Genomic DNA, 10658 nt, shown 5'->3' on the forward strand with positions numbered 1-10658 from the left:
TGAGACAAGCATATAACTACTGGCAGGATCAACCAGAATTATATTTAAAAAATATAATAAAAATTATATTTTTTGTGTTTAATGTAAATAATATTACTCTGCATATGCAAACAACAATTTAAATAATGAAAGTGAACAAGTTATATATATATGAGCTTCGCTAATATATTTTGTGTAAGCGGCCTAGGTAAGGAAAACCTCACTTACTTTCATTGGTCGCTTAAAACACATCTGTATAAATATATCGACTTTATTAGCCCAAATATAATAAAGTTCAGCTAACAAAATTTTTGTTGCTTTATCTGTGCTGTGCTTCATTGTAATATTTCATTTACATTTTTCTCTTTGTAAATAATACTACCGTACAAGCAACAATTTAAATAATGAAAGTGAACAAGTTATATATATATGAACTTCGCTAATATATTTTGTGTAAGCGGCCTAGGTAAGGAAAACCTCACTTACTTTCATTGGTCGCTTAAAACACATCTGTATAAATATATCGACTTTATTAGCCCAAATATAATAAAGTTCAACTAACAAAATTTTAGTTGCTTTATTTGTACATTATTGTAATATTTCATTTACATTTTTCTCTTTGTAAATAATACTACCGTACAAGCAACAATTTAAATAATGAAAGTGAACAAGTTATATATATATGAGCTTCGCTAATATATTTTGTGTAAGCGGCCTAGGTAAGGAAAACCTCACTTACTTTCATTGGTCGCTTAAAACACATCTGTATAAATATATCGACTTTATTAGCCCAAATATAATAAAGTTCAACTAACAAAATTTTAGTTGCTTTATTTGTACATTATTGTAATATTTCATTTACATTTTTCTCTTTGTAAATAATACTACCGTACAAGCAACAATTTAAATAATGAAAGTGAACAAGTTATATATATATGAGCTTCGCTAATATATTTTGTGTAAGCGGCCTAGGTAAGGAAAACCTCACTTACTTTCATTGGTCGCTTAAAACACATCTGTATAAATATATCGACTTTATTAGCCCAAATATAATAAAGTTCAACTAACAAAATTTTTGTTGCTTTATTTGTACATTATTGTAATATTTCATTTACATTTTTCTCTTTGTAAATAATACTACCGTACAAGCACCAATTTAAATAATGAAAGTGAACAAGTTATATATATATGAGCTTCGCTAATATATTTTGTGTAAGCGGCCTAGGTAAGGAAAACCTCACTTACTTTCATTGGTCGCTTAAAACACATCTGTATAAATATATCGACTTTATTAGCCCAAATATAATAAAGTTCAACTAACAAAATTTTTGTTGCTTCATTTGTACTTTATTGTAGTATTTAATTTTACAATTATTTATTGAATAAAGAATTTTCGTTCTCTTGTATATTTAAGAACGATATTTATTCATTTTGGTATTTCAGTAATAAAATTATTTTTATATACCATACATTTACTTAAATTTCCATTACATGAAACATATACATTTATTATAAAATGTATATCTTTTCTATGATATGAAATATAAAATTTCATTTATATCGAATTTATATTAATAAAATATTTTAAAAAGCATCTGCTTGCTTCTTGATGATGAGTAAAGTTAACATACAAGTTTTTTTAGAAACACATTGAAGTCAAAATTTTCATACATGTTATTTTTTATATGTGCGCGGCCGCAACACATTTTAACAGTATTTTGAAAATTTTAAAACTTTCATATATGTACTACTTAGTACTTGTATGAGAAACTTTCTCATACTAAAATTTGACAGTTAGTTTAGAATATGAAAACCATTATATGATCAACATATCCTAATTTAACTAACAGTCTTACTAGGAATTATATCAAATATCAACACTTTGATGTATTAATATTTAATTTAATAAGCTTAAATTTGCTTATTTTTACTTAGTTTTGCTTAGCTAAAACTAATTTTCATACATTTTTATATGTGTGCGGCCTCAGTGCAATGTTACCTCCTTGCACTTCATTGGTCGCAACACATTTTTCGTATGAGAAATTTTCTCATACTAAAATTTGACTGTTAGTTTAGAATATGAAAACCATTATATGATCAACATCTTCTAATTTAACTAACAGTCTTACTAGGAATTATATCAAATATCAACACTTGTTGTATTAATATTTGAGTTAATAAGCTTAAATTTGCTTATTTTTACTTAGTTTTGCTTAGCTAAAACTAATTTTCATACATTTTTATATGTGTGCGGCCTCAGTGCAATGTTACCTCCTTGCACTTCATTGGTCGCAACACATTTTTCGTATGAGAAATTTTCTCATACTAAAATTTGACTGTTAGTTTAGAATATGAAAACCATTATATGATCAACATCTTCTAATTTAACTAACAGTCTTACTAGGAATTATATCAAATATCAACACTTGTTGTATTAATATTTGAGTTAATAAGCTTAAATTTGCTTATTTTTACTTAGTTTTGTCTTCACTTTTTCATTTCTGCTAGGAAACTTTCATACAAGCAACCATTTTTATAGAGTACTTGTTGCCGCAGCTCTAACAAGCGCCTCTAAAATTTGACTGTTAGTTTAGAATATGAAAACCATTATATGATCAACATATCCTAATTTAACTAACAGTCTTACTAGGAATTATATCAAATATCAACACTTGATGTATTAATATTTGAGTTAATAAGCTTAAATTTGCTTATTTTTACTTAGTTTTGCTTAGCTAAAACTAATTTTCATACATTTTTTATATGTGCGCGGCCTCAGTGCAATGCTAGTTTGCACTTCGTTAGTCGCAACACAAAGTTTTCATACGTTTAAGTGTTTTTACCTTGCATTTCGATAGTAGAAACACATTTTTGAAGTATTTTGAAAATTTCAAAACTTTCATATAAGTAGATGTTGGTACTTGTATGAAACTTTGTCAGTGTCAGTTAGCTACGCTTAGTGGTTTTGTATGGCTGACCAAAGTTTTCATACATTACCTAAAATTGTTTTCTGACTCGCTCACCTCACATGGCGAAAAATGTATGAAGATACAAACTTTCATACAAGTACAAGATACAAACTTTCATACAAGTACAAAGTTTCATACAAGTAGAAACTTTCATACAAATACAAACTTCCAAACAAGTACAAAGTTTCATACAAGTAGAAACTTTCATACAAGTACAAACTGTACTTGTATGGAAGTTTGTACTTGTATGAAACTTTGTCAGTGTCTTTTAGCTTCGCTTAGTGGTTTTGTATGGCTGACCAAAGTTTTCATACGTTTAAGTGTTTTTAGCTTGCATTTCGTTAGCAGCAACACATTTTTTAAGTATTTTGAAAATTTCAAAACTTTCATATAAGTAGATGTTAGTAATTGTATGAAACTTTGTCAGTGTCTATTAGCTACGCTTAGTGGTTTTGTATGGCTGACCAAAGTTTTCATACGTTTAAGTGTTTTTAGCTTGCATTTCGTTAGCAGCAACACATTTTTTAAGTATTTTGAAAATTTCAAAACTTTGATATAAGTAGATGCTAGTACTGTTAGCTTCGCTTAGTGGTTTTGTATGGCTGACCAAAGTTTTCATACGTTTAAGTGTTTTTAGCTTGCACTTCGTTAGCAGCAACACATTTTTTAAGTATTTTGAAAATTTCAAAACTTTCATATAAGTAGATGTTAGTACTTGTATGAAACTTTGTCAGTGTCTGTTAGCTTCGCTTAGTGGTTTTGTATGGCTGACCAAAGTTTTCATACGTTTAAGTGTTTTTAGCTTGCACTTCGTTAGCAGCAACACATTTTTTAAGTATTTTGAAAATTTCAAAACTTTCATATAAGTAGATGTTAGTACTTGTATGAAACTTTGTCAGTGTCTGTTAGCTTCGCTTAGTGGTTTTGTATGGCTGACCAAAGTTTTCATACGTTTAAGTGTTTTTAGCTTGCATTTCGTTAGCAGCAACACATTTTTTAAGTATTTTGAAAATTTCAAAACTCTCATATAAGTAGATGTTAGTACTTGTATGAAACTTTGTCAGTGTCTGTTAGCTACGCTTAGTGGTTTTGTATGGCTGACCAAAGTTTTCATACGTTTAAGTGTTTTTAGCTTGCATTTCGTTAGCAGCAACATATTTTTTAAGTATTTTGAAAATTTCAAAACTTTCATATAAGTAGATGTTAGTACTTGTATGAAACTTTGTCAGTGTCTGTTAGCTTCGCTTAGTGGTTTTGTATGGCTGACCAAAGTTTTCATACGTTTAAGTGTTTTTAGCTTGCACTTCTTTAGCAGCAACAAATTTTTTAAGTATTTTGAAAATTTCAAAACTTTCATATAAGTAGATGTTAGTACTTGTATGAAACTTTGTCAGTGTCTGTTAGCTTTGCTTAGTGGTTTTGTATGGCTGACCAAAGTTTTCATACGTTTAAGTGTTTTTAGCTTGCATTTCGATAGTAGCAACACATTTTTTAAGTATTTTGAAAATTTCAAAACTTTCATATAAGTAGATGTCAGTACTTGTATGAAACTTTGTCAGTGTCTGTTAGCTTCGCTTAGTGGTTTTGTATGGCTGACCAAAGTTTTCATACGTTTAAGTGTTTTTAGCTTGCATTTCGTTAGCAGCAACACATTTTTTAAGTATTTTGAAAATTTCAAAACTTTCATATAAGTAGATGTTAGTACTTGTATGAAACTTTGTCAGTGTCTGTTAGCTTCGCTTAGTGGTTTTGTATGGGCTGACCAAAGTTTTCATACGTTTAAGTGTTTTTAGCTTGCATTTCGTTAGCAGCAACACATTTTTTTAAGTATTTTGAAAATTTCAAAACTTTCATATAAGTAGATGCTAGTACTTGTATGAAACTTTGTCAGTGTCTGTTAGCTACGCTTAGTGGTTTTGTATGGCTGACAAAAGTTTTCATACGTTTAAGTGTTTTTAGCTTGCATTTCGTTAGCAGCAACACATTTTTTAAGTATTTTGAAAATTTCAAAACTTTCATATAAGTAGATGTTAGTACTTGTATGAAACTTTGTCAGTGCCTGTTAGCTTCGCTTAGTGGTTTTGTATTTCTGACCAAAGTTTTCATACATTTAAGTGTTTTTAGCTTGCATTTCGATAGTAGCAACACATTTTTGAAGTATTTTGAAAATTTCAAAACTTTCATATAAGTAGATGTTAGTACTTGTATGAAACTTTGTCAGTGTCTGTTAGCTTCGCTTAGTGGTTTTGTATGGCTGACCAAAGTTTTCATACGTTTAAGTGTTTTTAGCTTGCATTTCGTTAGCAGCAACACATTTTTTAAGTATTTTGAAAATTTCAAAACTTTCATATAAGTAGATATAAGTAATTGTATGAAACTTTGTCAGTGTCTGTTAGCTTCGCTTAGTGGTTTTGTATGGCTGACCAAAGTTTTCATACGTTTAAGTGTTTTTAGCTTGCATTTCGATAGTAGCAACACATTTTTTAAGTATTTTGAAAATTTCAAAACTTTCATATAAGTAGATGTTAGTACTTGTATGAAACTTTGTCAGTGCCTGTTAGCTTCGCTTAGTGGTTTTGTATGGCTGACCAAAGTTTTCATACGTTTAAGTGTTTTTAGCTTGCATTTCATTAGTAGCAACACATTTTTTAAGTATTTTGAAAATTTCAAAACTTTCATATAAGTAGATGTCAGTACTAGTATGAAACTTTGTCAGTGTCTGGTAGCTACGCTTAGTGGTTTTGTATGGCTGACCAAAGTTTTCATACGTTCCTTAATATTGTTTTCTGACCCGCTCACCTCACATGACGAAAAATGTATGAAGATACAAACTTTCATACAAATACAAGATACAAACTTTCATACAAGTACAAAGTTTCATACAAGTAGAAACTTTCATACAAGTACAAACTTCCATACAAGTACAAAGTTTCATACAAGTAGAAAAAAGTTTCATACAAGTTCACTTGTATGAAAGTTTCTACTTGTATGAAACTTTGTACTTGTATGAAAGTTTCTACTTGTATGAAACTTTGTACTTGTTTGGAAGTATGAAACTTTTTAATACGTTGTTGTTGTTGTTGTTGTTGTTGGTGTTGTTGTTGGTTTTGGTGTTGTTGTTGTTGTTATATTGAACATTTTTATTAACAAGTAGAAAAAAGTTTCATACAAGTAGAAAAAAGTTTCATACAAGTACAAATTTCCAACCAGTACAAAGTTTCATACAAGTAGAAAAAAGTTTCATACAAGTAAAAACTTCCATACAAGTACAAAGTTTCATACAAGTAGAAAAAGTTTCATACAAGTACAAACTTCCATACAAGTACAAAGTTTCATACAAGTAGAAAAAAGTTTCATACAAGTAGAAAAAAGTTTCATACAAGTACAAACTTCCATACAAGTACAAAGTTTCATACAAGTAGAGAAAAGTTTCATACAAGTACAAACTTCCATACAAGTACAAAGTTTCATACAAGTAGAAAAAGTTCCATACAAGTACAAAGTTTCATACAAGTACGCTTGGAAACCCTCACATGACCAAAAATGTATGGAAAATACAAGTTTTATAATGTGTTGAATTTTTACCAATAATACCATGTTGGTTTCTTTAGTAAACTAACTAGGCAATATCATCGAAAATATGATAAATTGTCCATATTGAATTTTTCATATATTTTCTGTCAAGTGAGGTAATAATTTAATATTTTTATACTTATATGAAGATTTTCCTTTGTACTTATATTAATAAAAATGTTCAATATAACAACAACAACAACACCAACAACAACAACAACAACAACAACAACAACAACAACAACAACAACAACGTATTAAAAAGTTTCATACAAGTAAGGTAATAATTTAATATTTTTATACTTATATGAAGATTTTCCTTTGTACTTATATTAATAAAAATGTTCAATATAACAACAACAACAACAACAACACCAACAACAACAACAACAACAACAACAACAACGTATTAAAAAGTTTCATACAAGTAAGGTAATAATTTAATATTTTTATACTTATATGAAGATTTTCCTTTGTACTTATATTAATAAAAATGTTCAATATAACAACAACAACAACACCAAAACCAACAACAACAACAACAACAACAACGTATTAAAAAGTTTCATACTTCCAAATGTTCCATATTGTTTTTAGCTTGCATTTCGTTAGCAGCAACACATTTTTTAAGTATTTTGAAAATTTCAAAACTTTCATATAAGTAGATGTTAGTACTTGTATGAAACTTTGTCAGTGTCTGTTAGCTTCGCTTAGTGGTTTTGTATGGCTGACCAAAGTTTTCATACGTTTAAGTGTTTTTAGCTTGCATTTCGTTAGCAGCAACACATTTTTTAAGTATTTTGAAAATTTCAAAACTTTCATATAAGTAGATGTTAGTACTTGTATGAAACTTTGTCAGTGTCTGTTAGCTACGCTTAGTGGTTTTGTATGGCTGATCAAAGTTTTCATACGTTTAAGTGTTTTTAGCTTGCATTTCGTTAGCAGCAACACATTTTTTAAGTATTTTGAAAATTTCAAAACTTTCATATAAGTAGATGTTAGTACTTGTATGAAACTTTGTCAGTGTCTGTTAGCTTCGCTTAGTGGTTTTGTATGGCTGACCAAAGTTTTCATACGCTTAAGTGTTTTTAGCTTGCATTTCGTTAGCAGCAACACTATTTTTAAGTATTTTGAAAATTTCAAAACTTTCATATAAGTAGATGTTAGTACTTGTATGAAACTTTGTCAGTGTCTGTTAGCTTCGCTTAGTGGTTTTGTATGGCTGACCAAAGTTTTCATACGTTTAAGTGTTTTTAGCTTGCATTTCGTTAGCAGCAACACATTTTTTAAGTATTTTGAAAATTTCAAAACTTTCATATAAGTAGATGTTAGTACTTGTATGAAACTTTGTCAGTGTCTGTTAGCTTCGCTTAGTGGTTTTGTATGGCTGACCAAAGTTTTCATACGTTTAAGTGTTTTTGGCTTGCATTTCGATAGTAGCAACACATTTTTGAAGTATTTTGAAAATTTCAAAACTTTCATATAAATAGATGTTAGTACTTGTATGAAACTTTGTCAGTGTCTGTTAGCTTCGCTTAGTGGTTTTGTATGGCTGACCAATGTTTTCATACGTTTAAGTGTTTTTAGCTTGCATTTCGTTAGCAGCAACACATTTTTTAAGTATTTTGAAAATTTCAAAACTTTCATATAAGTAGATGTTAGTACTTGTATGAAACTTTGTCAGTGTCTGTTAGCTTCGCTTAGTGGTTTTGTATGGCTGACCAAAGTTTTCATACGTTTAAGTGTTTTTAGCTTGCATTTCGTTAGCAGCAACACATTTTTTAAGTATTTTGAAAATTTCAAAACTTTCATATAAGTAGATGTTAGTACTTGTATGAAACTTTGTCAGTGTCTGTTAGCTTCGCTTATTGGTTTTGTATGGCTGACCAAAGTTTTCATACGTTTAAGTGTTTTTAGCTTGCATTTCGATAGTAGCAACACATTTTTGAAGTATTTTGAAAATTTCAAAACTTTCATATAAATAGATGTTAGTACTTGTATGAAACTTTGTCAGTGTCTGTTAGCTTCGCTTAGTGGTTTTGTATGGCTGACCAAAGTTTTCATACGTTTAAGTGTTTTTAGCTTGCATTTCGTTAGCAGCAACACATTTTTTAAGTATTTTGAAAATTTCAAAACTTTCATATAAGTAGATGTTAGTACTTGTATGAAACTTTGTCAGTGTCTGTTAGCTTCGCTTAGTGGTTTTGTATGGCTGACCAAAGTTTTCATACGTTTAAGTGTTTTTAGCTTGCATTTCGTTAGCAGCAACACATTTTTTAAGTATTTTGAAAATTTCAAAACTTTCATATAAGTAGATGTTAGTACTTGTATGAAACTTTGTCAGTGTCTGTTAGCTACGCTTAGTGGTTTTGTATGGCTGACCAAAGTTTACATACGTTTATTAAAATTGTTTTCTGACTCGCTCACCTCACATCACGAAAAATGTATGAAGATACAAACTTTCATACAACTACAAGATACAAACTTTCATACAAGTAGAAACTTTTCAGTACTTTCACAAGTACAAACTTCCAAACAAGTACAAAGTTTCATACAAGTAAAAACTTTCATACAAGTACAAACTGTACTTGTATGGAAGTTTGTACTTGTATGAAACTTTGTCAGTGTTTGTTAGCTTCGCTTAGTGGTTTTGTATGGCTGACCAAAGTTTTCATACGTTTAAGTGTTTTTAGCTTGCATTTCGTTAGCAGCAACACATTTTTTAAGTATTTTGAAAATTTCAAAACTTTCATATAAGTAGATGTTAGTACTTGTATGAAACTTTGTCAGTGTCTGTTAGCTTCGCTTAGTGGTTTTGTATGGCTGACCAAAGTTTTCATACGTTTAAGTGTTTTTAGCTCGCACTTCGTTAGCAGCAACACATTTTTTAAGTATTTTGAAAATTTCAAAACTTTCATATAAGTAGATGTTAGTACTTGTATGAAACTTTGTCAGTGTCTGTTAGCTTCGCTTAGTGGTTTTGTATGGCTGACCAAAGTTTTCATACGTTTAAGTGTTTTTAGCTTGCATTTCGTTAGCAGCAACACATTTTTTAAGTATTTTGAAAATTTCAAAACTCTCATATAAGTAGATGTTAGTACTTGTATGAAACTTTGTCAGTGTCTGTTAGCTACGCTTAGTGGTTTTGTATGGCTGACCAAAGTTTTCATACGTTTAAGTGTTTTTAGCTTGCATTTCGTTAGCAGCAACATATTTTTTAAGTATTTTGAAAATTTCAAAACTTTCATATAAGTAGATGTTAGTACTTGTATGAAACTTTGTCAGTGTCTGTTAGCTTCGCTTAGTGGTTTTGTATGGCTGACCAAAGTTTTCATACGTTTAAGTGTTTTTAGCTTGCACTTCTTTAGCAGCAACAAATTTTTTAAGTATTTTGAAAATTTCAAAACTTTCATATAAGCAGATGTTAGTACTTGTATGAAACTTTGTCAGTGTCTGTTAGCTACGCTTAGTGGTTTTGTATGGCTGACCAAAGTTTTCATACGTTTAAGTGTTTTTAGCTTGCATTTCGATAGTAGCAACACATTTTTGAAGTATTTTAAAAATTTCAAAACTTTCATATAAGTAGATGTTAGTACTTGTATGAAACTTTGTCAGCGTCTGTTAGCTACGCTTAGTGGTTTTATATGGCTGACCAAAGTTTTCATACGTTTCTTAAAATTGTTTTCTGACCCGCTCACCTCACATGACGAAAAATGTATGAAGATACAAACTTTCATACAAGTACAAGATACAAACTTTCATACAAGTACAAAGTTTCATACAAGTAGAAACTTTCATACAAGTACAAACTTCCATACAAGTACAAAGTTTCATACAAGTAGAAACTTTCATACAAGTACAAACTTCCATACAAGTACAAAGTTTCATACAAGTAGAAACTTTCATACAAGTACAAACTTCCATACAAGTACAAAGTTTCATACAAGTAGAAACTTTCATACAAGTACAAACTTCCATACAAGTACAAAGTTTCATACAAGTAGAAACTTTCATACAAGTACAAACTTCCATACAAGTACAAAGTTTCATACAAGTAGAAACTTTCATACAAGTACAAACTTCCATACAAGTACAAAGTTTCATACAAGTAGAAAAAAGTTTCATACAAGTACAAAC

The 10658-nt window shown here is 29.5% G+C and overlaps 1 non-coding gene across 1 annotated transcript in view; it reads right to left on the bottom strand.

The window, feature by feature from the left end:
- The window catches only part of LOC137235518 (small subunit ribosomal RNA), a 1995-nt gene extending 1956 nt beyond the window's left edge, over positions 1-39 (bottom strand). Inside the window, exon 1 of the ribosomal RNA XR_010947938.1 lies at positions 1-39. This exon is cut by the window's left edge and continues 1956 nt beyond it. This is a non-coding gene — a ribosomal RNA (small subunit ribosomal RNA).
- Between the last annotated feature and the right edge of the window lie 10619 nt (positions 40-10658).

This window comes from Eurosta solidaginis, chromosome X (assembly GCF_040869045.1).
Source record: "Eurosta solidaginis isolate ZX-2024a chromosome X, ASM4086904v1, whole genome shotgun sequence".
Lineage (NCBI taxonomy): Eukaryota > Metazoa > Arthropoda > Insecta > Diptera > Tephritidae > Eurosta > Eurosta solidaginis.